Source organism: Varanus komodoensis, unplaced genomic scaffold (genome assembly GCF_004798865.1).
Source record: "Varanus komodoensis strain SLA01 unplaced genomic scaffold, ASM479886v1 scaffold7_3, whole genome shotgun sequence".
In the NCBI taxonomy this organism is placed as follows: Eukaryota; Metazoa; Chordata; class Lepidosauria; order Squamata; family Varanidae; genus Varanus; species Varanus komodoensis.
Genome location: NW_025336480.1, coordinates 9,286,777 through 9,312,626, shown reverse-complemented (window position 1 = coordinate 9,312,626; position 25,850 = coordinate 9,286,777). Strand labels below are relative to the sequence as shown.

The 25,850-nt window shown below is 41.5% G+C and overlaps 1 protein-coding gene across 1 annotated transcript in view; it reads right to left on the bottom strand.

Moving 5' to 3' along the window:
• Nucleotides 1-23,404, bottom strand: part of ACSL6 (acyl-CoA synthetase long chain family member 6) — an 80,313-nt gene extending 56,909 nt beyond the window's left edge. Inside the window, exon 1 of the mRNA XM_044454531.1 lies at nt 23,383-23,404. The gene's annotated coding sequence lies outside the window, so the exon portion shown is untranslated. The remainder of the gene's footprint in view (nt 1-23,382) is intronic.
• Between the last annotated feature and the right edge of the window lie 2,446 nt (nt 23,405-25,850).

The following is a 25,850-nucleotide window of genomic DNA, read 5'->3' as shown; positions in this document are numbered from 1 at the left end:
CTTTCTCTATTGCAAGACCAGCTACTTGTCTCTGAACTTGTCAGTTTGCCTCCTGTCAAATGGGGCAGAAAAGCAATGTGCTTTAGACGGTTTTCTTGCTCTTGGTAAAGTAACTTTGTTTTTAGCCTCGCCACTTTTCTGACTGGCCACATCTACCATAACAGCCATTTTGGGAATGGCAAGACCCATCCCATGGCAGCCATTTTACAAAATGGTTGACACTGTGGGCATGGCCAATCATGGAGCATGAGAAAGCTTGAGAAAGTGCCCAAAACACTCTCTCAAAATTTCAAATGTACCCAAGTAGTTCATAATGATAATGGCAGTTGTGTTCTTACAATTACTGTAATTATATGTACAGTCTTTTAAGGAAGACCATAATGTTAAACAAGTTACTGTTGAGCCATCATTGGACTGAGCTGGAAGACAACAGACTACACAACAAGAGATGTATTGTTCTAAAGCTTGCATGGAGTATTATACAATTCAGTCCAATTTTAAACATGTTCACAAGAACGCCATTGATGTAACTTCCAAAATTAATCACACTTGAGATTGTAGTCCTGAAACTGCAGCTAAAACTGAGCACCTTTAAATTCCATATATTTCAGTGGGAGAAGCAGGCACGTAAACTGCAATTTCAAACAGAACCAGAAAGCATGAAAAAAAGTATTTCTATGAAGGTGTCATTTCAAAATTGTCATTTTCAAGACCTCCTACACCTGAGGAAACCAAAGCAATGTTTTCATGCAAAATGATCCTGCAACATTGCATCTACATCTCAGAGCCCAACCATCTCAATTTGCCTTTGCTGCTACCTATAGAAAAAGTACAAGAGGCTCCAGTGTTTTTCCACTGTCAATCAGTATTTACCAGGGCAAGGCTTGAACCAGCAACTGCAACTAACACTTCAGAAAGAACTGTTCCCTCAGCCTAACAACTTTTTAAAAATCCTCTATACTGCCCCAAATTCCCAACACTACTTTCACTGTGCATCACAGGAAAAGCCATAAAAAGCCAAAGTCCACTCTGCAGCATAAACATTAAAAGGCTGCCCAGTCTACAATGCCATTAGTTCTATCATGTTTGAATAGACTGGAGCTTAGGAAACAAAGTGCTTATTGCCTCTAAAGTATCTAGGACTAAAACGGTCAAGGACAGAAGCTCTTGGTTTGCAGAAGTGGTCAGTTACAACATATGCCTTTTGAATTGTTAAAGGCTGCAGCATGAGAGCGCTCAACTGCATTAAGACTGACTGTCCAATTAGCAAAATATTGGGCTGCTTGTTGTATTGTGCCATTATAACCTCTTTAACATCTTGCATACATACATAAGCACGTATGAATGCACAAACAAACTTACACACACAGCTGCACTGTTTTACTCTGTTGGGAAAAATCCAAGCTGCATTACTGCAAAAAGGTGCTGCTGCTTGCATTGCTCATATGATTCTTTGCTCGGCTCTATTGTTACACATTGAGTTTGCACTCAGTTTTGCTCCCCTGAGTTATTGTTATACATATCCAGCTTTCCCAGCATGTGGCTGGGAAAGAAAGATGTAGGTTAAAATGACATTCATTATTTCGGCCCGACATCTTCCAAAAGTGGGGCAACTACCAGGCAGCTATTTGTTTGCATCCCATTAAATTAGTGAAAATTATGTAAAGTGATTTATTAGAGAACACTTACTTTTGATGCTTGCAAATCTCAGGATCTTCATCTATAGATTCTATTCTGTCCCTTACAAAGGAACGTTGAACAGCCAATTTGCAGGAAATCATACCGCTTCAATAGACCTCCAGTGCTTTCAATGCTAAATAACACCCAATAGAAAGATTCCCAACCTCCCAAGTGTTTTATTTCAGTGTGTGTCCCTGGCACACCGTGTTCAGTACTAACACTAGCTGCATTTAGAGGCAAGATTTGTGTACCAGCTACTCCTAGGGATTAACAATGTTTCTGTGATCTAAAGTTTATCCTGCAGGGGAAAGAACAAAAAGGAATTTGCCTTCTTTCTTTGCCCCCACTCTTAATAACAGTGCAGCAGATCTGGCACCCATGTGCCAGAGTTTCTTTGATCAAGCCTGACATATACAGAACACACGAACCCACCAAAATGCAGTTACTTACTTGGTCCAAAGAATTCTTCCAAGATTCCCACAACCAAGCATATCCTTTGACCTAAAGGTATTACTCCTCATTCCCATAACAGAACTGCAGTAGTACCAGCAGCAAGGGAAATACAGCTCTGGACAAGTAAGTGCCTTCAAGAGGCAACATCACTCTACCATTGCTAACATTCAAAGGAACAATGGAAGCTCCGCCCCTTCTGAGTCCCTGAAAGGCTGACAGATCACCTCCGTAAAGCATCAAGTTCTCCCTTGGAGCAGATGCCTGAAGGTCTCGGACTCCCACCATTACCTTTTAGAAATACCCTGAATCCCCACCAAAGCAAACTCTCTTGTAGCACACAGAGCTAAAAAGTTCCCAATAGCTTCCCAAGACTGCATCCTGAATTTTCAGACTTAAGAAATGCATCAGAATCCATACAGTGTAATATCTTATAAGGCTAGCTCAAAATAATCTGTTAAGTGGATTTGTAAATACACATGTATTTTGATTTTTATCCAGTTAAGCTAGATGGTAATTTAACTGTAACTCTGTATTAGCATATTAAAAAATCTAACCTTTTATGCTAACTGGTTTTATATAATATTTGATGAAGAGTTCTGTGCAATCTGGAAGTATCTGTCTTCCATTAACAGTAGAATGGACTCATTAAAAATAGATAGGGTACCAGCTCCTGCCTTCCCCAAACCTTAACTTTTCTGTAACTTCAAATGCGTCACAGACAGAAATTCAACAGGGGCAGCCTTGAAAACTGTCGCAGCCTGAAAATTATTCCTAGCAATGTGTATAGATGAAGCTGTTGTTAAAGGCACCAAAGTGGGAAGCAGTAAAAAAGTTTCCAAATCCATATAATGCCTTTATTAGGCCAACACAAAGATCGCAAAAATCATGCAAGCTTTTGAGATCGCCAGAGCATTTTTTCAGGGACTATACTCCAAAAAATAGGTTGATGGGGTGTGTGGAAGAGGGATGGGGTATTGTAGTCTGGATGTCTAAATAGGCAGAGAGCAGAGGCGGCGGCAGAGAGTTTATGGACATTCAAATGGGGCTCTGCCATGTGATGCCATGATTTCAGCTGTCCAAGGGCCACTGGAAGCAAGAAAGCACCAAGCAGTCATTACCCCTCCATTTTTGAAAAAGGTAACATCCCGTTCACTTTTGGCCAGACTGTGTCCACCACTGTGGCGAGCCCTGCTCACAATCAGCATGAGACACTATTAGATTAGCGCCACCACCCTGAGGGAATGTGGCCCTTGACAGAGAAATGTTCCCCATGCCTGACTTTCCCAAAGCTCTGGAAGCAGAAATTCTTATAACTTAATTTGCTGGGTGAGCCTGCGAGCCTCAGCATAGAAGGCGGAAATGCTCCCAAGGAAAGATGGTACTTTGAGACAGAGCAGAAGCAGAAGCCCAAGGAGATCTTCAAGTATTCTCTGAGGTCCTCTGCTCTACCAGCTGCACTATCAAAAAACATGTCAGGATGTAGTCAATCAAGCACATATGAACATCCATACTGCAATAATAGCTTTGTCAGGCCAACTCAAAGGGCACAACAAACATGCATGCTTTTGAGATCTCATCAGGAACAATGTCACAAAAAGCAGGGGGGAATCAGAGGCAGAGAAAAATATGCTTAGAACAAGTCTTCAGAGTCACTGTTAAGATGACGTAGGACGTAGACATTCAAATTAGGCTTCAGCTTGTGATGTGATGGTCTCAGGTTGCAGATGGGATTCACCAATCAACAAAGCAGTGGTTGATCCCCCATTTTGAAATATAGCATCTGTGTGTCTGAGCTAAGCAACGTATTGCTCTAATATGGATTTTGGAATTTTTCCTAAGGCTAGGATGGCCACCTTGGTTTCTTGAGCAGCTATATCAACAAACTTTTGAATGTGTTGCCTTCCTGCTGCAGCAAACAAAACCAAGAAGCAAGCATGTCAGATAATGCACAGGTGAGCTGTCTTTGGTCTGGCTGGTCAAAAGTTGTGCAAACAACCACTTGTAATTAATGGCAGCTAAATGAAAGTTGAATACTAAATGAACACCCTCACTGAGGCCCCATCGGTGAGGGTGTTCAAAGATAGGCTAGACATGCACATGGCAGGCATGTCGTGAGCGGAGACGGCTAGAGCCAGGGGTCAGACTAGATGGTCCAGGAGACCCCTTCTGACATGTTCTCTTTCTATGTTTCTATGAATAAGGACTAATTATATAAACTCTTAAAATCATCCCCATGGAAAGTGGTAACATAATAAGAATGTACAGATGGATTTTATCCTTATATGCACTATGAATGTTTGAAAACTTGAAAACTGTACCTCAGCCCTGCACAATTTGCACTTCGAAGTTAAGCACAGTGGTACCTTGGCTCACAAACTTAATTCGTCCCACGATTCTGGTTGTGATCCAAATTAGTTGTGACCCAAGTCAAATTTCCCCATAAGATTCAATGTAAATAAGGTTAATCTGTTCTGTAACTATGTTTTTTAATCAGAAAAAATTGAAACAAAGTGACAAAGAACAGCAAAGTGACAAAGTACTGTACAGTACAGTGGAGAACACTAACCTGGGCAGGGGGGAGATTATTGTTTTGAGGGAGAGTCCCCCTCCATAAGGACATTGGGGAGATCTCTTTCAGGGGTTTCCTCTCTCTGTTGTTTAGCTGCAGGGTCAATTTTGGTGAAAAATCTGTCTATAGTCACTTGTTTTTTCCTGAGCTGCATAACCCTCCGGAAATGAGAGACCACATTATTGTTCATCAGATTCAACACTCCGTTTGTTACACTTATGTTGGGGTGGTGCTTCTCAAAGAAACGCTGGCGCAGACGCGCTCCTGCAGGAAAGACGGACACAGCACAGCACAGCCGTGATCATGCACGTCTTCCCTGCACAAATGCAACTGCGATCGTGGCCATCTCCCCACTTGGGGGTGCAGGGGAGATGGATGCGATCTTGCTCGCCACCCAATGCGGAGTTCATGACCCAAATCAAAATTTTCATGACATTTTTGTTCACGACCCAATTTGGTCATGAACCAAGGCATTCGTGAGCCGAGGTACCACTGTACACTTCAGTGCAAACGTGCTGTCTCCAGATTTCTCTCTAAGAAATCCAGTGTGGTCCAATCTGCTGAAATGGTAACAGACTTTCCATTAAACAAAAGGTGAACTGACTGTTTCAAACTCAGGAAATACAGTAAGATTCTTGCGAAACCTAGCTTCCCAGCCTCCACCCCATCATTGTCCCAAAGCTCCCTTCTCTGCATTCTTGGCATTTTTGTTTCTACTGACACTGTACTGGTTTCAAAGGGCAAAAGATGACTGCTTGATTAAAACAGGAAAATGTCTGCTGGTATAACTGTATGCTGGTGTAACCACAGAAACAAGTTATTCATGGATCAAAATGACTAAACAGACCTGTTTGCCTTACAAAACAAACTGAAGGGGGGGCGGAGGACACCATTTGCTACATATATTAGATCTTTGCAAATTTTATACTGAACTGATATGGGCAGCTGTTCAGACAAGCATCTTAGGAGAGAAGGAGGGCATCATTATCTTTTGTCACAACAGACCATCACACAGACCTTTATCTGAGCTGTGAAGCACCTGACAGAACAGGCTCACAAACTCCTTCCTGTCCTTTTCCAACTTAATTCTTTTCTCTGCGGGAACATAGTGATTATTAAAAACAGCTAATATTATAAACAAATCAAAAAATCTTTCAGCCAAGGAAATTTTGGAGAAGGTCTCAGTGCTCATTCCAGGGCTGAGTGGGGCTGAAGGCAAAGCAAGCAAACATATCAGTATATACTGGGCTAAAGTATGTGTTAAGTGTACATTGTAATTGAAAGACTGGTTGTTCTTGAAACAATGCCTTACAGTGTTGCTTGAACCCGCCTGCACTAAAAAGCTATGGCTTGTTAACCACAAATACAAGAAGAGAACCCATGGTTTGTTGCTGGATTATGTACTGTGGGTTGTTCACCATGGTTTGTTATCTCTGCTAGGTTCAGACAACACGACAGTTCAAATTTCAACAAAAACACATGGTTCAAGAACAATCCACATTTAATCTTTGAATATATGTTATCACTGTCTAATGATATTTTAAAGTTCCTACTGCTGGTAACTGAACCATAGGAGAGCCATTTCAATCTTTTAATATGCACAAAGGTCAGGAAACCACCAAATAGGCTGACATCTGGGGAAAGGCATCAGGGCTAGAGAAAGGAGACATGGCCACCTAGGAAAACTCAGAAAGCCAGACTAGGGCACAGCAGGCTGGATTTGACCTGCAGGCCTGAAGTTCAAAGGTCCTTTTATGTACATTATTTTCTGCATGGCAAAGTCTTCACTGTCCTGGCCCTTTCATGGCTGTTTAATAGCCAGGTGTGATGGGGCTGTACATGCTTGATCATTCCATATGCTGCCAGTACACACCCACAACAGAGGCCCTGTTCTCTCCCTCTTCAGCACTCCTGTGCATCACTGCAGGTAAAGAGTTAAACAACCCTGAAGAGCCATCCCTGATCCAGTCTGCCTACTCAGATCCTTGGAGGAAGATCTTCTCCCTGTTCTCCCATTGTCACTGGTGCAGCTGGCAGAGAGGCAGAAAACCCCCCTTTCCATAATAATGCCAAGGAAGTACCACATCATACGCTGGAAAATCAGATGCCCCCCCACCCTTTCCTCATGGCCCCTGGATGCCACACCAAAATGTTTTTACTCTGTCCCATCTACAATTTGAATGGCTTTTAATTTTGCTGCATATCGCTCATTTATGCTACCATAAGGCCTACAACACCCAGCATGCCCCAGCCATGTTCTCTGGCAAAACATGCATGGAATTGTGCCCTTAATTTAACCTATTCAACCTTCCCCCAAACTAGTCCTGTGCATGTGTTGGACTACAACTCCTAATATCTCCCAAACAGACCATATGACCCTTTTGAAGTCACATATGAAGATGTGAAGTCTCCCTCCACATGTCATTGCAATTTGGAAAGGTGGGATTAAATAAATAAGCCAACTAAAGAAAAAACCTTGCATAGACCTTTTGACAATATCTGTTTCTCCTGAACTACTCAGACATGAGTACTAGATCACAATGCACCCATTCATAGGCTTATGGTGAGGAACCCCTACAAAACTGTTCCCATAAGAGGCTCTGTGAATGAGTTAAGCAATGACATGTATCCATAAAATGACATAACAAAGGGGAGCTAATACATCTATAATGATCCAGCAGAACTAATTGTGTCTTTAATTGCCACAAGTGTTCCATAATTAGGCAACAACCCTAATTAGGACACTAGTGACTGAACTGTTTGTCACAGTATGTTTTCAGAGGCCTTTTATTATGACTATGATTTATTTATTTATTTAGTAAGCTTCTATGCCTCCCCATTCGCCGAAGCCTCGGGGTGGCTCACAATAAATAAATAATGTTAACATGTTGCTAGCAAGAGACAGTATCCCCCTTCCTGTGACTTGTTTCAGGTCAAATATCCATTCCCATTCATAGATTTTCGCAATACCATTCATTCCCCATAAAAGGTAGGGTGATTTTCGATCACTTTTGGGGAGAAATCCTCAGAATGTGGCTGCCAATGTGGACTTTCCATTAACAACAAAGTGACTGAAGATCTCCTCCTTGCTCTTCTTTTCTCTTAAAAACCCCCACCGCTTCTTCTTTACGGAGCAGCCACTAAGCTGACTTCAGCAGCTCAAAGCCATCCTGTTCTAATCTGGGGCAGCGACTCCACAGGAATTACAGTGTCAACATACAACCTTATTTCTAGAAGCATGCTTGTAGAATGCCACACTAGGACTTACTGCTGAGAAGAAAGGCATGGTAGGTAGGCATCATATACTCCATAACTGATTTCAGCATGGTTGATTTGGAAAGTCGTGCCCAAATACCACATAATGAGTGGCTGCCTAATGTAACGTATGTGGCAAAACAGGAGCTTAGGTCCTATCATGCTGCCTCCTGAGCAGGATGGCAACCAAAGACCTCTCCAGTTCCATCATCTAGTAGTGCAGGAAGAGGATGCTTAACACCTGTCTTGCTCTGCTTCACTCTAAGCAGCTGTATTTCCCTTCATCCATCCTCCTTGAAGAATAGGTAGTGCTGCTGATGGGGTTCACATGACAAGGATGGGTTGCCGTGCGAGCTAGATTCATACAGATGCTGTCTGAAACCCTCAATCAAGTTGACTGTGGGTTGATCAGCAGATCCACAAGACATAGCGCAACCCAAGGCTTGCCCTTGATTAGCTGTGGTTTAATCCTCAAATAAGACACAGCGGCCAGGCTCATAAAACACAATCCAAAATAGTGGCTGCCTACACCCAGCACCCTCCGTGGCATGTGTTGTGTGAACTGGCCCACAGTAGCAGTGATCTGCTGCAGCGGAGGGATGCCCAAATGCATCCTAGGATGACTCTTCTCCCAGTGCAGAAAGCGATGCATGAGAGAGGACATGTGCACATTGTGTTTGTGGGAAGGACTGTGGGGAAGGCATGAGCCACCTGGGCACCCAAATGATTTATAGGGTAGTTAATTCCAGTTATGTCTATTCAGAAACAAGTCCCATTGAATTAACAGGACTAGCTCCAGGCAAGTACATCAAGAATTGCAATCAACTTTTTCCCTACCTAAATTGTCCTACAAAGATCCCCGCCAAAAGATTCTGAGGCGGATACAAAGCTTCCTTGCTATTCAAAACTAGCACTGTTCTTTCCAGCCTTGGATCTAACACATTCGTCAGAGAGTTCTTTGCACAGACACTCTACATACAGGGCTGCATATTCAATCTCTGAAATGCATACTAAATAGAATAACTACTGAGCATATAAATATAATGCCTTAGCCAGACTGCATGTATTTTTTGCATACTGTCATAGGAGGGTGGGGCTAAGAGGGAGAAGGAAAAGAGCCATTGCTGCGGCTGGTTGGTAGGAAGCTAGAAGCAAGCAGAATTGAGAAGCAGAGAAAATGATGAAGACAGAATCTGGAGCTTGTATTATGATAAGAGAAATAGCTGGAAGAGAGGCAGGAACATCATTCTGTAATACGTTGGATACAGATATATTGGCCATGCAGCCCCACCAAGTTCAAGATTTCAGAAAGCAAGTTAAAGGACTGCAGGATTCAGATGGGAGCCAATACACGTTTAGGCAGAAAAAAGGCTAAGACTCCTTGCTTGCCTGCCTCAGCCAGTCCTGGTGAGCTGTGGAACTTTTTCCCCCGTCTAAACATGCACAGGTTTGCACCCTTCAGGTTTCAAAAGCTAGAGTTGAAAGGCAAAGCTTGTTGGTTATTTGTGCATCACAGTTCTTCTGGTTGCTCCCATTCAAGTTCATTGCTTACATTGCACTGCAGTCAGTGCTTTTCAGCTTCTACTCGCTTCCAATAAATCTTAGATTTAAATTTATTACTTAAGGGGAGAGGAACTCAGACATCTGTTTGAGACAACAAATATTCTCAGGATCATTAACTGAAAACCTTGCATTTCCTCTGAGCTAAGCTTCTGGCAAACACACAATGCTGTCCAGTCACTGGAGTATGGCTTATAGCTCAAGTTCATTAATCGGCATTGTGGAACTGGAACTATTCAACTCTCCTGGGACAAACTAAAACCATGATAATTCTACCACGATCGAAATAAAACTCAAAATAGATTCTACCTCCCCACTGGGTTAGGGTCAGGTTGTTTTGTCAGAAGAAGAAAACTGTACATTCCAGGACTAGCTAGGTTTCCTTCATCTTCCTCACTGAGCCAAGACTGCCTTGAGCATAGCTAGTCTAGATCATCCAGTGCTCAGTGCAGCAGGATATTAAAATTACAACAAACCATGTTATCACTGAAAGAGCAAACACTTTCAGTTTAATGGTGTTCATTGTTCCTAAAGATGGTGTTTTACCTTTGCACATCTCACCACACACAGAAAGCCGCATAGGGGTGTTCCTGCCTCAAGAAAGGCAATCCTTCAGCAGCAGCTGGTGGCAAGGTATTGTTGGATTAAAGGCTATTAAGTCCATGCAACATAAACAGCCATATGTACACACAAAAGAATATTCTGCCTGGCAGCAGCAATACTGGAGATTACGTTGCCTGGCCTATGCCTCTACACATGTAGACGCTGCTGTTGGATATTCAGTGACAAAAGAAAAGTGTGTTGCATGTTTCTGGTCTGAACCCAAGCACTGCACAAAGAAATTTCATTGCACTCTTGCTCAAGTTAAGCCCTTGAGACATAAAATTTAAAATGAGGTTTTCTATTATAAAATACTCCTGCTGGCAGCATTTTTACATGATGCTGGGCTACTCTTGCAATGCAGTTCTAACCCAGCCTCCAGCTTGCTTACTTTCCCTAAACTGCAATAGCATGCCAAGAAAATACTTAAATCCATGCTCTACCTTTGCAGAGTTGTTTAGGAACCCTGCAGCATCTGAGAACTCATTGATAGCCAGATGCTAAAACATCCTTCCTACTTGCCAAATACCTACAGCCACTTCAAACAGCTTTGGGCACACTGTGCACAAGAACACATGATCACATCTCAGTAATGAAGAAACCAGCAGGTAAGTTCTCTCAACTCCCCACTGAGTGCAAGTCTAAGATAAATGGCATACATTTCTGAGGTGCATGCAGGGGAGGAGGGGGACAGGTTAGCATACCTTTTGCCCTGGCCCAATCAACTCAGAACCTGCCCCCCAGGAGGATGGCCAGACACTTGCTAAGAAAGAGCCTGCAGCAGTTACAAACATCAAGCCTCTTGCCTCTCTTGACTGTTCCTCCCAGTAAGGCAGATCCACAAACAAGAACTGAATGCAAACAGGTCTTCACTTTATTTCTCAAGTCTTATTCACCACACTTTTCTCTTTCCCCTTTCTTCTACTTGGTGTCCCTAAGAATAAACCTCTTCACTATTCAGAACTAGGAAGGACCAATAAGGGTTAGGGTTGAACCAAGGTTCCATTTAGATGCCAGGAAGCACTTCCTGACAGTTAGGCCCCCGAGGGTGTGGAATGGGCTTCCACGGGAGGTGGGTTGAGGTCCCATTGGTGAGGGTGTTCAAAGAAAGGCTGGACATGTACATGGTGGGTATGTCATGAATGGAGCTGGCTGGAGCCAGGGGTCAGACTAGATGGCCCGGGAGACCCCTTCTGACTCACTCTGTTTCTATGTAATAACAGCTTCCTCCATTTCCAAGTTGTAGGTAAGTACTTAACTCAATATACATCAGTGAATACAAAGGGTTTACTAGGTAACCCTCACTATATCCGAGATCCTCTTTGTTTCCAGTGGTTTGTTCTATATTTTTATATTCCACCTTTCAACAATTAGAAGCTCAGTATAGAGTCACTGACATATAATTCTGGATCTTGCGAACTTTTTCATTTGCTTCCACTTTTTCAACAAAAGTTACCTTTTTTGTACCTTTAACATCTGCACACACAGCAAGTAATAATCTTAAATTTGGGAATGAATGCAGCTGTTGAATTTCTGAACCTTGCAAAATATCTGAAGGTACCGAATATCTAAGGTGACTTGGGAGGGCAAGAGCTCCAAATTTCCAGGATCTTGTGGGGAATGAGGGTAACCCTAATCCTGCCACCTGCCTGCTGGTTACACGCAACATGATTTTCCAAACTCTAAATGGCGTCTTGTGTTGTTTGAGCCCAACAAAGTGTGCAGGAGGGGTGGCTTCATGACCTGTTGTAGGGTTGTCAGATTGTTTTGAAGCCACATCCCACCAGGTTCAGATAACACAGGAAGCAGTGTACAGTGAAGGTAATTAGGCAAACTGCATTATGCATAAGTAGCATGCTGGGAGCATGAAGTCACTATGATTATGCAAATCCAGCCTGTATCTTTTATGGATCCACTTTACTAGTAAAAGTATATACCAAGTTTCAGGTTGCACAGAACCTTCAATATTAATACCATCTAGTATAGAAGTGTAGATCTTTTTAAAAATAAGCTAGTAAAGATTTTCATTAAATCCCTGTGCAATTTTTAAAAAATAGTTAGTAGGGTTTTTCATGATACCAGATGAAGAGTTTCTGGTAATTCATGAGATCATGTGCTCTTTAATAATGGAATATTTTCCTATCTTTTCAATTAAGGAAGAGACCCATTTAGTTGGTCAGGCTTTAAAGATGTCATTTTTCATAGATCCTTTCTCACTGGATGAAGTAACTGAGTGAAATAGGAATGCTATTGAGCCCCCCAAAAACAAAACAAAACAAAAAAAAACCCTGCACAAATGCAAATAGAGGGTAATTACAGCAGGCACAGAACTCACAGATGCACTCTGCAGACTAGCTGGTATGTAAGAAAAATAAAATGTACTCATTAGAACATCAGTCCTAACCAGAGCAGTGGAGCTGAATATGGCTTATAAAACTGGTGGAAATAAATGTAGTAATATATTATAGGCAAGGAACACAAGGACTTTCAGCCGGTGTGTGTGAGGAGCCCGATACTTTTCCCTCCTCCAACCTGCTGCACAGGACTACAGTTCCAATCATCTCCTACCAATTTGGCAATTATCTGAGGTGGATGGGGATGACAGCAGTTGCAGGTCACTCCTTCCAGAGGGCACCACACTGGAAACAACCAGCCTAGAACTGGGATGTTGAAATATCCTGCCTGTTATTTTCCCTTTTTGTCTGTCTTTTCCTCTGTCTTTCTTGTTAGAGCAGAACCAAAACAGTGATCTTCACGAACAGTTTCCAGGTATTGCTTCAAAAGGGGCTACCTACCAAGTTTAATGGCACTTATTCTGGAGTTGCCAGGAAAAGTATATACAAAGAATGTTTCTCGGAGGATCCTCATCAAACAGGAGAAATGTGTCAAGTGGAGTACCACAGAATTCAATCCTGGCCCTGCAACACTTTTATTCATAAGGTGGAGGAAGAGTTGCACAGGTTAGGTTCCTTATCAGATTTGCAGATAACAGAACACTGAATGAGACTGCTAATACCTTAGAAGATAGAAAGAAACTTCAAATATCCTTAGGTTAGGAAACTGGAGAGAAAGTTACAAAATGAAACTTAAGCAAGTAAGTAAGTTCTTCAATTTGGAAAGAGAAATCAGATGGGAGATGCCTAGCTTAACAACAGTAGGTGTAAAAAGGATCTTGGCATTGTAGTCAATTGCAAGCTAGGTATAATTTAATTTGGTCGGACTACAAATACTGCACCATTCTTCTAGAAGGACTTTAACAAATAGGAACAAATTCAGAGAAGAGGAACAAAGATGATCAAGGGACTAGAAATCAAGCCCTACTATGAAGGACTGGTGGAACTGGTTTTGCCCAGCCTTGAGAAGATGGTGGGGGGCAGGGGTTGTGTTAGCACCTAAGCAGTTGTTGCACAGAAGAGAGTATAGGAAGTGGAGGGAATAAGCGGAGGCAATCAGGAAGCTACTTTTGCTTTGAATTAACTTTCTTCAGTCATCTCATCAGAGTGTAAAATCTTACTGATAACATAACAACTTCATGGCAATTCCTAAATCATATGTAGAGGCAGTCCCTGGGTTACGAATGAGTTCCATTCCTGAGAAAACAGAAATTTTAAGTTGAATTTGTATGTAAGTTGGATCACGTACAGTTGCCCCCCACATTTGTGGGCTCAGGGACACAAGACCCCTGTGCAATTGGAGACACCATGAATAGCTTTAGCTTCTCTTCCAGCCAAATTCATCAGTGCCTCCTTGTCGCAGATTTCCTTCTCCAGATGGGAGGGGAAGAAGGCATGCTTGCCAGCCCACCATCTCCCCGCTTTTGCTTCCTTTCTTTCTACAGTGATTTTCTGCAGCATTTTTTAAAAGTTAATAGGCTTTATGGCAGCTCATTTGTAAGTATGAATTGTTTGTGACTCAGAAGTTTCTAACTCAGGGACTGACCGAATACCTTGCAAATGGATGTTCTATTTAGTTCTCAATAATAAAAACACAAGGACCTACTTTTAAATTTATCTAAATCCAGTTTGTCACTTCATCTTAATGAAATCTATATATTAATTTATATTATTTGAAGAAACATTGCCTTTTATTAACTTTGAACCTACTACCATAAAGTGTCCCTTTACAAACTAATTCTAATACAGTGACAGGTTTATTTGCTGCAAAATTTTAGTTTTTCGGAATAGGTCACCAACTAAATGGCCTTTAGTTCTAACAGAAATGAAATGTCAAATGAAATCCTTTCCTCCCTGCCCCCCTTCCAGCTGTTTCATGTTGCTCTTTCCTTTTTTTCTTTCTCGGAATAATTTTTAAGAGATATCATGACGTCTCCTGATATCTCACAACTCCACTCTGTGACAAAGCAAGCAAGTAACAAGTATTAAAACCTAACTAAGTTACCAGACGGCTCATTCTTCAACTTCAGTGGCTTAGACCTTTGCCTTTTCAGACATGTTTAAGCAAATAAGGTGAACAGAGAATATGCAAATAGTTTCCCTGAATGAAACACAAGCCTGAATTGGTGTTGGCAGATCACAGTATCACACCACCCTCAGCAGCCTGTGAACTGAAAGGATCTTTTTAAACATTATTATTATTCAGATAGTTGGCTGAAAAATCCTGCCAGAAGAAAGCCACTGTCAATGGACAACAAAAAATCCTTTCAGTAGAAAATAAAATTAGCGCTTAAAGCATTACACTCAAGTGCAGCAAAGAGGTTACTTTCGTTCATTCAGTCAGAAGTTTCATGGTTTTCAGCTGTCCATGTTTTAACTTCAAGGTTGTGCTAGGAATTTCTTTCCCCCCACTTTCCAGAAAGGCAAATTATGGCGCTCTACATTTTAATACCTACAGAAATACAACCACTTGTTTAGGTCTCCTACCTCATAATGTACAAATCAGAAGTTTAGTTTACATAAAATTCCCAAGGAAGACTTCCAGAAAGGCACAACATTCAATATACAAAAATATCTTTCTCCCCTGATTATTGCAAATCTAGTGAACTAGATCAGTGAACAAATATCGACAATTAGTAGACAACTGGCACAAAGCAAATGCATTTAAATAATATAAATTCATGCAACTTTTTGAAGTTCACTTTCATGTCTCGGTCTAAGAAGAGTGTCATGGATCCATTGATGGACTATCATGAAGGACCCAGGGAATCTTCATGGAGGAACAGCAAAAGCACCCTCATAGACAGAGCTGAAGTTATTGAACCTGCTAACCCTTGGCTGAGTAGCCAGCGCTGATTTGGCATAATTATACCAAATCTGTTTTATTAGCATAAACTGACACACACACCTGCTAGCACTGCTGGGTGAAAGCTGCAATTGGAAAGAAATTATTCCTCCAATCAAAGAAAGCTACAATTTGCACTAAAATTCAGCACTGTCACCAAACTTCAGCGGTACATCCCCACTTTTTCTTGTTGCCTTATTTATTTATTAAAACATTTTTATGCCGCCCCATTTGCCGAAGCCTCGGGGCGGCTTACAACAATAAATTAAAAAATAATTATAATATTAAATTAAAAAATATAAACATTAGATTAAAAATACAAAAATACAATATAAAATAAGCCGCCCTGGCCAGATAAAATCCAATAATATTAACAGTTAAAATGCCGCTTAAATAAAAAGGTCTTCGCCTGGCGCCGAAAAACAAATAACGACGGCGCCAGGCGGACCTCTCTGGGGAGCGCATTCCATAGATTGGGCGCCACCACAGAGAAAGCCCTCCTCCGAGTACCCACCCTCCTAATTTCTTTCACGGAGGGTTCCCGGAGAAGGGCCTCTCCCGCCGATCTCAAGGGGCGGCCGGGCATATATGGATGTAAGCGCTCCTTCAGGTAACCAGGACCCAAGCCATTTAGGGCTTTATAGGTCATCACCAACACCTTGAATTGGGCCTTAGCAAGTTTTAGTTACATTGTGCAAACATTGCCTTGCAATGGTGCGACATCATTAGCATTAGCGTTGGGACTGCACATGCTTTTAATGCAGAAAGTCCCAGGAAGAATCTCCAGGTTCACCTTGAAAATTCGCGCTGAAAACTCTGGAGGGTTGTTGCTGGACAACAATACTGGGCTTGAAGGACCTCACATTCTAACTTTGTATGTTAGCATCCATTGTTTCCTACTTTTCCGGGGCAAGGCAGTGTGGAGGTCAAGGGTGGGTGGCCACTACATGATGTGCTAGATTGCAGGGGTCAGCTCTGCGAAGTTCTGCAGGTTGGAGGAAAGTCAAAGATACAGACAAGGAAAATAAACAGTCTCTAAACCACTTCTTACACAAGTAAAGTGCGAAGGAATAGTTATGCATGCCTTGCCCCATGTTTCCTGTGATGCAATACAGGGCATGAAGTAGTGCCCAGTTAATTTTATTTTTTAAAGCAGAGCGGCTCTTGGCCTTCAAGTAAGGCAAAAAAGCCCAAGGAAGTAATTATGGAGCTTGCAAATCCATGAGGGAAACAGAAGGGAATCTTAGGCAGAAATGCAGTGTCACTAAAATATTCAATCACATGAACACAGTCTTGCAGCATGCATCTTTGCTTCAAGTCTGCTCCACTCCACAGCATGGATACGGTTTTGTGAAGGCACAAACAGTGCTAGACCACCTGTATTCTCCCCCTAGTGGAGTATATTTCCACCTGAACACAGGGAAATTGGAGTCAAGGACTGACAACTAATTTACCCACTTTCCACTGTCCTCAGATCATCAGCAGCAGTGCAAAGAGCAAGTGTAATCCTGGTTGTTTAAAAATACCTCTCTAAGGCTGCTTCTGCATGTTTATTTGGAGATCAGAAGTCCAGTTAATGCCACCAGGAGAGCCTGGAGGAAGACTGGTCTCATAAGGGAAAATGGAGGAAAAAAAGATCTGAGATGTTGGAACAAGTCCTCAAGCAAGCTCCCCATACCTCACGGTAGCCTTCCTGGTATTCTCCAGGTGTGTCAGGCTTCAACTCCCATCATCCCCATCATCTAGAGAGCACCAGGTTAAGGGAAAGCTGCCTTACAGTGAGAGTAGTAAAGGATAATTTAGAGTGCTCCTTTTGGCACAATGAGCACAAATCCAACAGTGTGCTTGAAAGAGAAGCAGGGGAAGATTGCAGGGACCGGCTGGATCACTCCTACAACCTCATTTTCTAGCAGCAACAGATGCACTGTTAGATCTCTCAAGGTGCTCGTTGAGATTTTGCCATCATAGAACCAGACATCTGCCAGGCACTTAAAAGTAATCAGCTTTAAAAACCTCTGCTGTAGAAATAGCTTAATGGGTCTATCTGGCTCGCTCACTACTTGGTTATATGCAAGTGAGTGTGTTATGTGTATGTTTATTATGAGACACAAAGAACACTTCCAGCGTTAGGAGAAAAGTGTCTCTCTGCACTCCCCTCTTAAGGCTGTGACTAAACGCAGACAATGTGACTACAATACTCAGCCAGCTTTTTAACATGTAGCCTGATAAAGAGTTCTGTAGAATTTAAAAGCTAATTCACTATCTCATGACACTCTGGCTGGTCCTGATAAAGGCATGCATTAGTAACACCATCAGAGGAAAGGTATAAAGTCAGGGGTGAGCAATTTGTTGCCCTTCAGAAATTCCGCCTATAATTCCCATCAACTCTAGCTAGCATACCCAAAAGTGATGAACAATGAGAACTGTAACCTTCCAAGTGTTTTTGCCTGCAAGTTGCCCACCCCTTCTGTAAATCCTTAGAGGAATAATCCTATGCAAGTGCAGAGAGAGAGAAAAAAGAAAAAAAGGTCTTTTTTCTGCCTAAACTTGTGGAGCAATGCTCTCTAAATCCCCCTACAGATCTTAATAATAATGTAATCAATGTATTATTAATATTAATACAATTAATTTATGTATTGTGTTATTAATGCGATGGATAAATCATTAATTATAATTAAATAATTAATGTTAATATAGTAGAATATGATTTCAGGGCAAACGGATTCTACTTAAGCACCTGATTAAATTTTCTTCCATCCATCTGCTCCTGGTCTCCGCTGACTGCAATTCCTACATCAAGATTGCTCCTTGTAGAAGAAGTCCATCTTCTGCAAGTGGAAGCCTTGTTCTACAGGTCTAATTTTACAGCTCCAGTAGAGACACAAGATAAACAGGGGCAGTCAGTCCCAGAGCCCACATCATACTGGACTATAGATTCATGTAACTAGAAGACATATAAAACAAGCAAAAATGTGAGGGTTAAGTAAAACTCAAACATGCATCCTTTGTGTATTTAAAAGGGAGAATTTTTAAATGCAGTGCTACAATATAGCATTTACCAACACAAATGAATTTAAAACTACAAGGACAATGGTTGTTATTTTAGCATTGCTTTTATATTGCTGTATTATTTATCTTTGACTTTAATGTATTATTTTTTATTTGTGCATTTTAATTATGTAAACCACCTAGAGAGTCATCCTGACAAACAAGTGGCATAGAAATTAAATAAATTAAATATCTGAATACACTTAGAAATTAGACAGTTTGTCTTTCATTATGAGGTTTTAAATTCAATTGATTTTTTTCAGTTTCAATTGAATTCCTTCATGTTCACATAGCCTAGTAATTTACACTGGGAGCAATTTGATGAGGGGTGAGCGAGAACTTGCCCTCATGAGTTGGGTGTGTTTTGAGGGTAAAGAAATAATAACATCTGCTAAAGCTGTTTCTGATGTGATGTGTTTCCTTCCTTGCTTTTGGCATGAGAACAAATCAACCCTACTCCTTCCATAGATATTGGGTTAATTCAGTTTTGCGATCTGTCTCCTAAGCCGTGTCTCTATTTTCATTATCCACGCCTAACTGTAGTAAGGATAGAAGAATTAAAGGTAAGGGCAAGCATGCAGATTAGCAGATTAGCAAACATACTGAGTTGAGTTCCACGCACATGAAGCTCTTCACTATATCAAGCAAACAGTGCTACAAATGTCTTCAGACTTACAAGGTTACAAGAAAAAGAAAATGCACTGAAAGAAAGTAAAAGTCCTGTGTGAAAGATCGAGAGAACTGGCCATGTTTAGCCTCAAGAAAAGAAGACTGAGGGGTGATATACTCTACAAGTATCGGAAAGGCTGTCACAAAGAGGAAGGACAAGATCTCATTCATTGCAGAGTGCAGGGCATGGAATAAAGGACTTAAGTTTAAAAAAAACATATTTAGACTGGACACCAGGAAGAATTTTCTCAGTCAGAGCAATACGACAATGTAACCCATTACCTGGGGAAGTTGTGGGCTCTCCCTCACTAGAGACATCCAAAAAGCCTCTGGACAGTCATCTGAGTGGGATGGTGTAGCTTAGTGTCCTGCAATAGCGGGGGTTGGACCTGTTGGCATTCTAGCCACTTTTATTTTATTTTTATTTATTTATTTTCCAATTTATATCCTGCCTTTTTCCTACAAAGGGCTCAAGGCAGCTTACATCTCCTCCTCCATCTTATCCCCACAACAACAACCCTGTGAGGTAGGTTGGGCTGAGAGTCTGTGACTGGCCCAAAGTCACCCAGTTGGCTCCATGGTTGAGCGGGGACTAGAACCCAGATCGTCTGAGTCCCAGTCCCATGCTCTTAACCACTACACCACACTTCCAATGCTACACTTCTATGATCCTATGAAAAGACTAACCCCCCGTCCAAAGGTGCCTCCTTCTTCAAGTCAAGGTGCACCGTACCCTGTCAGACAGCACAGACTGGTTTTTAAAGGAATAGTCTACTTCAGATCAATAGCTAGAACACACATAATCCAAATTAATGTGTCCTCTTTGAGTAGGGTTGAAAACATGCTCCCCATCAAACAAGCAAAAGAAAAAGAGATAGGGCCACACTTAAGTATTCACCATAAGGAACAGACTATCTACGAGTTTAATGTATGTCTACCTTGTTGAATTTACCCACGAGAAATCATTTGACCAGCCTGAGCCTATCCAATTCTTTACTCAGAATTTTTTCTGTAATGCTTTCTCTGCATGTCATTTTTGCCTGAATTCTGCATGTGCTCAGAGACACTGTTTGTATTTCACATTTTCAACTTCTCTGTTCAATTACTGGAAACAATTTTTCAGGGTTGACCTGTCACAAGCTTTTCAATTCCTTCCTTTACTGACAGTTGAGATAAGCACATTTTTTCTTTGCCTTAAACTTCAAGAAAAGGCAGGGCTCTAAATTTCAATTTGTAAAAGTTTGGGCTTAAATGTTACAAACAAGCTATCCTGAGTGTTACTTTCTGGTATGAAGGAGGGATGCAAACTAAAAAAACACATTACTTTTAAAAGGTGCTAGGATCAAATCATCCATTGAAAGAGAACCAAACATAAACCTTTTCCACACACAGATGGGAAGAATCCTTCAAAGAATTAATTTTAAAGAAAAAGGCTTCGAGGGAAGAAAAGTACTAGTTGGACTGAGCATGCTCAATTGATGCCTGCCCTGGGACTGGCCCAAGGCATTTTGCTGCCTGAAAGCTAAGGATACAACACCTGCATTACCTATACAGAATCTGATCACCCCACTGAATCTTAGTTCAGTATTGGTCTTGCTACAGGATCTTCCACTAGAACAGGGGTCTCAAACTCAACTTACCTGGGGGCCGCTGGAAGTAGAGTCTGGGTGAGGCTGGGCCGCATCAAGCAGTCCACCACCGCGGTGGTGGTGGGCTGCTCATCCGGAGGCCGGCCCAGGTGCCGCCGGTGCTTTGAAGGCCGCAGGGCCCCTTCCTCGTGCTCCGCCCGTCCCAGCAATTGGCCTGCGGGCCGCGAGTTTGAGACCCCTGCACTAGACCAAATCTAAAAGCAGCAGGCTAGCTTGGTGAGAACTGCCTTGAATGCCATTTTTAACAGAAAGGAAGGACATAAATTGAATCAATGTTAAGAAACGGCAAGAAAGGGCTACCACTGCCACCTCCTACAGCAAGTAATTCACTAGGCCTAATGGAAGAACTGGACCTACTTTTCCCCACTTTTCTATCAGCGACAACAAAAACTGCACTTCCCTAGATTGCTTCAAGTCTCTGCATTCACTCCAGCACAACTATCCATCAGATGTACTGTATTTTTCGCTCTATAAGACACACTTTCCCCCCCTCAAAACTAAGGGGAAATGTCTGTGCGTCTTATAGAGCGAATGTTTGTGTGCCCGACGCCCGGGACGCTGCTGGCCGCCTGCACCACGTGGCACCACCTGGCCAGCACGCGCTCGGCGTGCCCTGCTCCGTCCCCCTCCTCCGGCGCAGGTGAGAGCTGTTAATCACAGGTCAGTGTGTGTTTTCAAATGGCAACCCGTCTTTTAATGAAGTCCATGGGGAAGAGATGGGGAATGTGCCTGTGATTATCAGGAAGCTTTCCATGGATCAGTTATCTGTTGGTTGATCAGACACATTTTTTTTTTTTTTTTAGGATCAGTGGATATTTGAACAGCATTACCTTCATGTATCAAGTTTATTCTTCAAAGGCTACTTAGTCCGCTGTGTGTTTGATTTACCGTATAATATCTCATTTTTTGGCAGAAGTTTTTTTTCTATTATTTACTAGTAGGGCAGCGTGGACATTACTGGCTTTTTTAGATTTGTTATTGCATTGTCTGCAGCAGCTCTTGTATAACTGGTGTAGATTGTGGATTCCTTCAATAATTCCACCACTAACTAAGAAAGTGATGTCAGTGATTGTGAGCAACAGAGCTTCATAAATTCTGACTCTAGTGATGATGAGTTCTGTGGGTTCAACGAAAACTAGATGAGTACTCGAACTTTAAAGTCTCTCTTTTGTTAATGACAGTGATGATGGTTCTTAATGCCACTGTTGACTGCTGTTCACATTACAAGGTTGAAATACGGTATTACTGTATTCTGTTATAGTTTATTAAATAGTTCAGTAAACCATTTGATTCAGAATATTTTTTTTCTTGTTTTCCTCTAAAAACTAGGTGCATCTTATGGTCAGGTGCGTCTTATAGAGCGAAAAATATGGTATTTTATACAACAACAAATCAGTGGCTCAATAAAAAGAAAAAACAGTATTCTAACTTTGGGTGGAGCCTTGGTTGGGGGAATACAGAAAGGGGTGGGGAAAAAAGCCAGAGGGAGAGAAATTTTTTTTTTTTACTGGTACATCTTCAACATGATTGTACCACTAACCTTGACAAATTTTAATGCATTTTAAAAGCCTCGGGATAGTTGCCTGTTCCAATTTCACAACTAAATCACCACGATTGAACAGTGAACTCTGCTCCTGCATGCAAGGAGTGGTTGTTCATTTGCCACTCTGCCTTGCAGCTCAGTTTGTTTGCAAGAAGTTGCAAACCACTCAGGCAAGGACCATTCCTCAGTGCGCACACTGCTGCCAACTTTTTCTGACTATTTGCTGAACCAGCAAGCTGGTTGGGGAACGGGGTAGAGACGACATGCTGTAAACAATTCTGTCCTCTGCCATGACACGTGCCCAGTTTCCAAGACCACAAGAAGAGCCATGCTGGATTAGACCAAGGGTTCACAGCACTCCATGGACTAGATAGAGTGGCAAACCAGCTGCCCACAGGATTCCTCAAGCAGGAGGGGTGCAAGACCACCTGCCCAAGCTTCTCAGCAACTGGTGCATGCAGGCAGGCCCCCTTTGGGGAAGAAGGCAGCACTCGGCCACCAAGGCTAGTAGCCACTGAGAGCCTCCCTTTCTGTGAATCTGTCCAGTCTCCTTTTAAAGCCATCCAAACTGGAGACCATCACCACTTCCTGTGGCAGTAGATTCCATAGTTCAACTTTATACGTGGTGTGAAAAAGTGCTTCCTTTTGTCTGTCCTAAACCTCCCACCAATCAGCTTCATGAGACAACCCCAGGTTCGAGTGTTATGGGGGGGGGGGGAATGTCTCTCTCTCCACTTTCTCCACACCATTTGAAAGCACCTCTATCATGCCTCCCCTTACTCACCTTACTGAGAACAAAAATACTAGGTTAAGGAATTTTAAGTGGCAGGAACATGACCGTAGTCTGTTTTTGGGTGGGGATGCAGTAATGAGGTCCATCAGATATAATTTTCATGTTTTGAGATAAACAGCTCCTAAGTTTTGCAGTTAAAAAGCAACTAACAAGCTCAAATCCAAAGTTTCCAGATTGCATTATTTCTAAAGGAATGCTGGTATTTAGAAGATACCCAAAATGGATGTATGAGTATCTGAATGAAGGTGCTAATCTAACCATGACAAGGAGTGGTTAGTAGTTACTATTAATGTATTGACAAGGTTATTACTGTTGTAATTCTTACCTCTAATCTCCTTGGAAGCCTCAGACCAGGAACACCTCAGATCAGGTGTTGATCATAGGAATAAGGAGGAATAACAGCAAAGGAATCTTTCCTGTAACAAATTCCTGCAATATGCACCATGTTAGAAATCACTTTAATTGGACTGGGGCTGTAAACCAGCATTCTGGGAAATGAGACAAGCAGTTAAGTTTACTAGAGCAGAGAAGCAGTGGCTTGCACCAATTTACAGAAAGCAGTTCCCCCTAGTGGAAACAACTGTTAATCAAGGTATTAAGCCCTTCTCAGAACCCTGTTCATCAAAGGGTCAATGGGGTCCTCACTGTTCATCTCCCCCTCCCATAATAATTAATTCTCCATTTGATCCAGAACATCATGATTCAGATATCAGAACATCATGTTTTATCTGAATAAAATTTGATTATAAATTTTAAAATGATTATGACTTTGAGGATTATAGTATAAAGGTTCCCTGGATTATCCACACCTATAGAATAAGTACAATGTTCTTCCCACAGAGACTTCCCAAAAATGAGCCTAACAGTATTATTATTTATTTTAATTCTATACCACCTAACTGTCAAAGGCAAAACAGTTCCTAATCCTATGCCTGTTGTTAAATTCAACAGAACTTACAGCCAGCAGTGCTTAACTGGATACAGGACTGGAGTTTCTGCAAATGCTTTAAAGTAATATATCTAAGTTAGCATTTGGTGGCACAGTGGTACATTTTAATTGTGTATTTGTGCTTATACTTTTAGCACATTATCTTTAGGGCTGATCAGAATAGACATCTGAATAAAGACAACATGCTATAATAAGGACGTCATAGCTACAACTTTTGCAAGAACGTCTTACACTAGGTATTCAGATAGGTACTTCTAATTGAGTATCTACTTAATCATAAAGTTTGGTGGTAAGACTACTGTAAGATGTCCCTAACATTAAGGCAGTTTGAAAGTATACATCAAACTCACATGCATACACATTATATAAAATTGATACAGTAGGTAAATAACTGAGCTTCAAGAGCACAATGACAATGCAAATCCTTGATCTTTAATATAGCTCACACGGTTTTACCCAACAGAAAGACATTTCCATTAACATTCCTTTTCTTGAGCCATGGTAATCCTTTTCCAACAATAAGACTTTAAAAGTGTGTTCCTATGCAAATTTAGACAGAAAAAATACCTACAACTCCCAACATGTCCCAGCCAGCATAGCTGAGAGGTATAAACTTTTTGATATGATTGCATCAAAAAAATCTGCTGGAAAATCTGAAAATCTGGACCATATCACATCTTAAATTTAAAATAATTCCTTATAGTATATTTGATCCTGTAAATGGTACATTTCCTGCCAAGCACCATTCAGTAAGAAACAGATCTGACTTAGCCAAATGAGGACAATTATTGTGAACACAACTGGAAATGTGGAAAATAGAAAACTTGTTTCAGGCTTGAATGGAAACTTCTGTACATCTTCATGCATTTAAAAAAAATCAAAATACCCACTAAGCCTGCACTTTCGAGGCAGGAAAACTTCTGTCCAATTTATTCCAGTCTGGTTGGCAATCAGTTTTGGGGAAAGAAACAGCCTTGATTTCCACTGAATGTCTTACACTGGAATAAAGATGGGGATGCACAATCCTGTTCATTCTCCCAGACCTCTCAGCAGATTTTAGCAGCATTGTTCATAGAATCATTGTTCACACAGAAGCCTGTGTGCTTTGCCCAGTACAAAAACACATCTGAGCAGCAATTTAATTTTATATTTCCAAGATGAAGGCTTAAACATCTTCTACCTTTCTTGGTCCCAGCAACCTTATGTGCACCTGAAAGGCCAGCCCTGTAACTGTCAGATGACCAGCGGAACCTAACTGGAATCCCATTAGACATTCTCCCCTTTCCCCAGTTCACATGCACATTGTGACCCCAGCAACAGGTCAGGGCTTTTGGTTCCCTGTTCCTCCCCTCACCCATCAAAACTGCTTTTAATAACATTTTGCCTAATTAAGCTTGCATATCTGTAATGATATTTGGTTCAGCCCAATAGAGGTATTACTAATAAAGGTTCTGGAAGTTTTATTATGCTCAAGGTGTCAACCTTGAACATAAACCAGTGATGAGACTGGCCTACATAGAAACAAAGCGAGTCAGAAGGGACCCCCCCAGGCCATCTAGTCTGATCCCCAGCTCCAGCCGGCTCCACTCATGTAATCCCCAATATACAGTTGTTAATATTTCCTTGCACACCACCACTGACTACATGAGCTGCTAAGATTTTTCTCCAGTAGTCACAGAACATAACAGGCTTATACTGCTCCTTATTTGTCATGCTTCCAGAAGCAGTTTAAGATCTGTTGTGCTTTTGAAAGCTGGTTCTGTTGAACTCAGATTTTGCTGATTTTGCTGTTGTTTATTGATTGTCTCTGCTTTTATCATATTTTCAGTTGCTTGATTTTATAT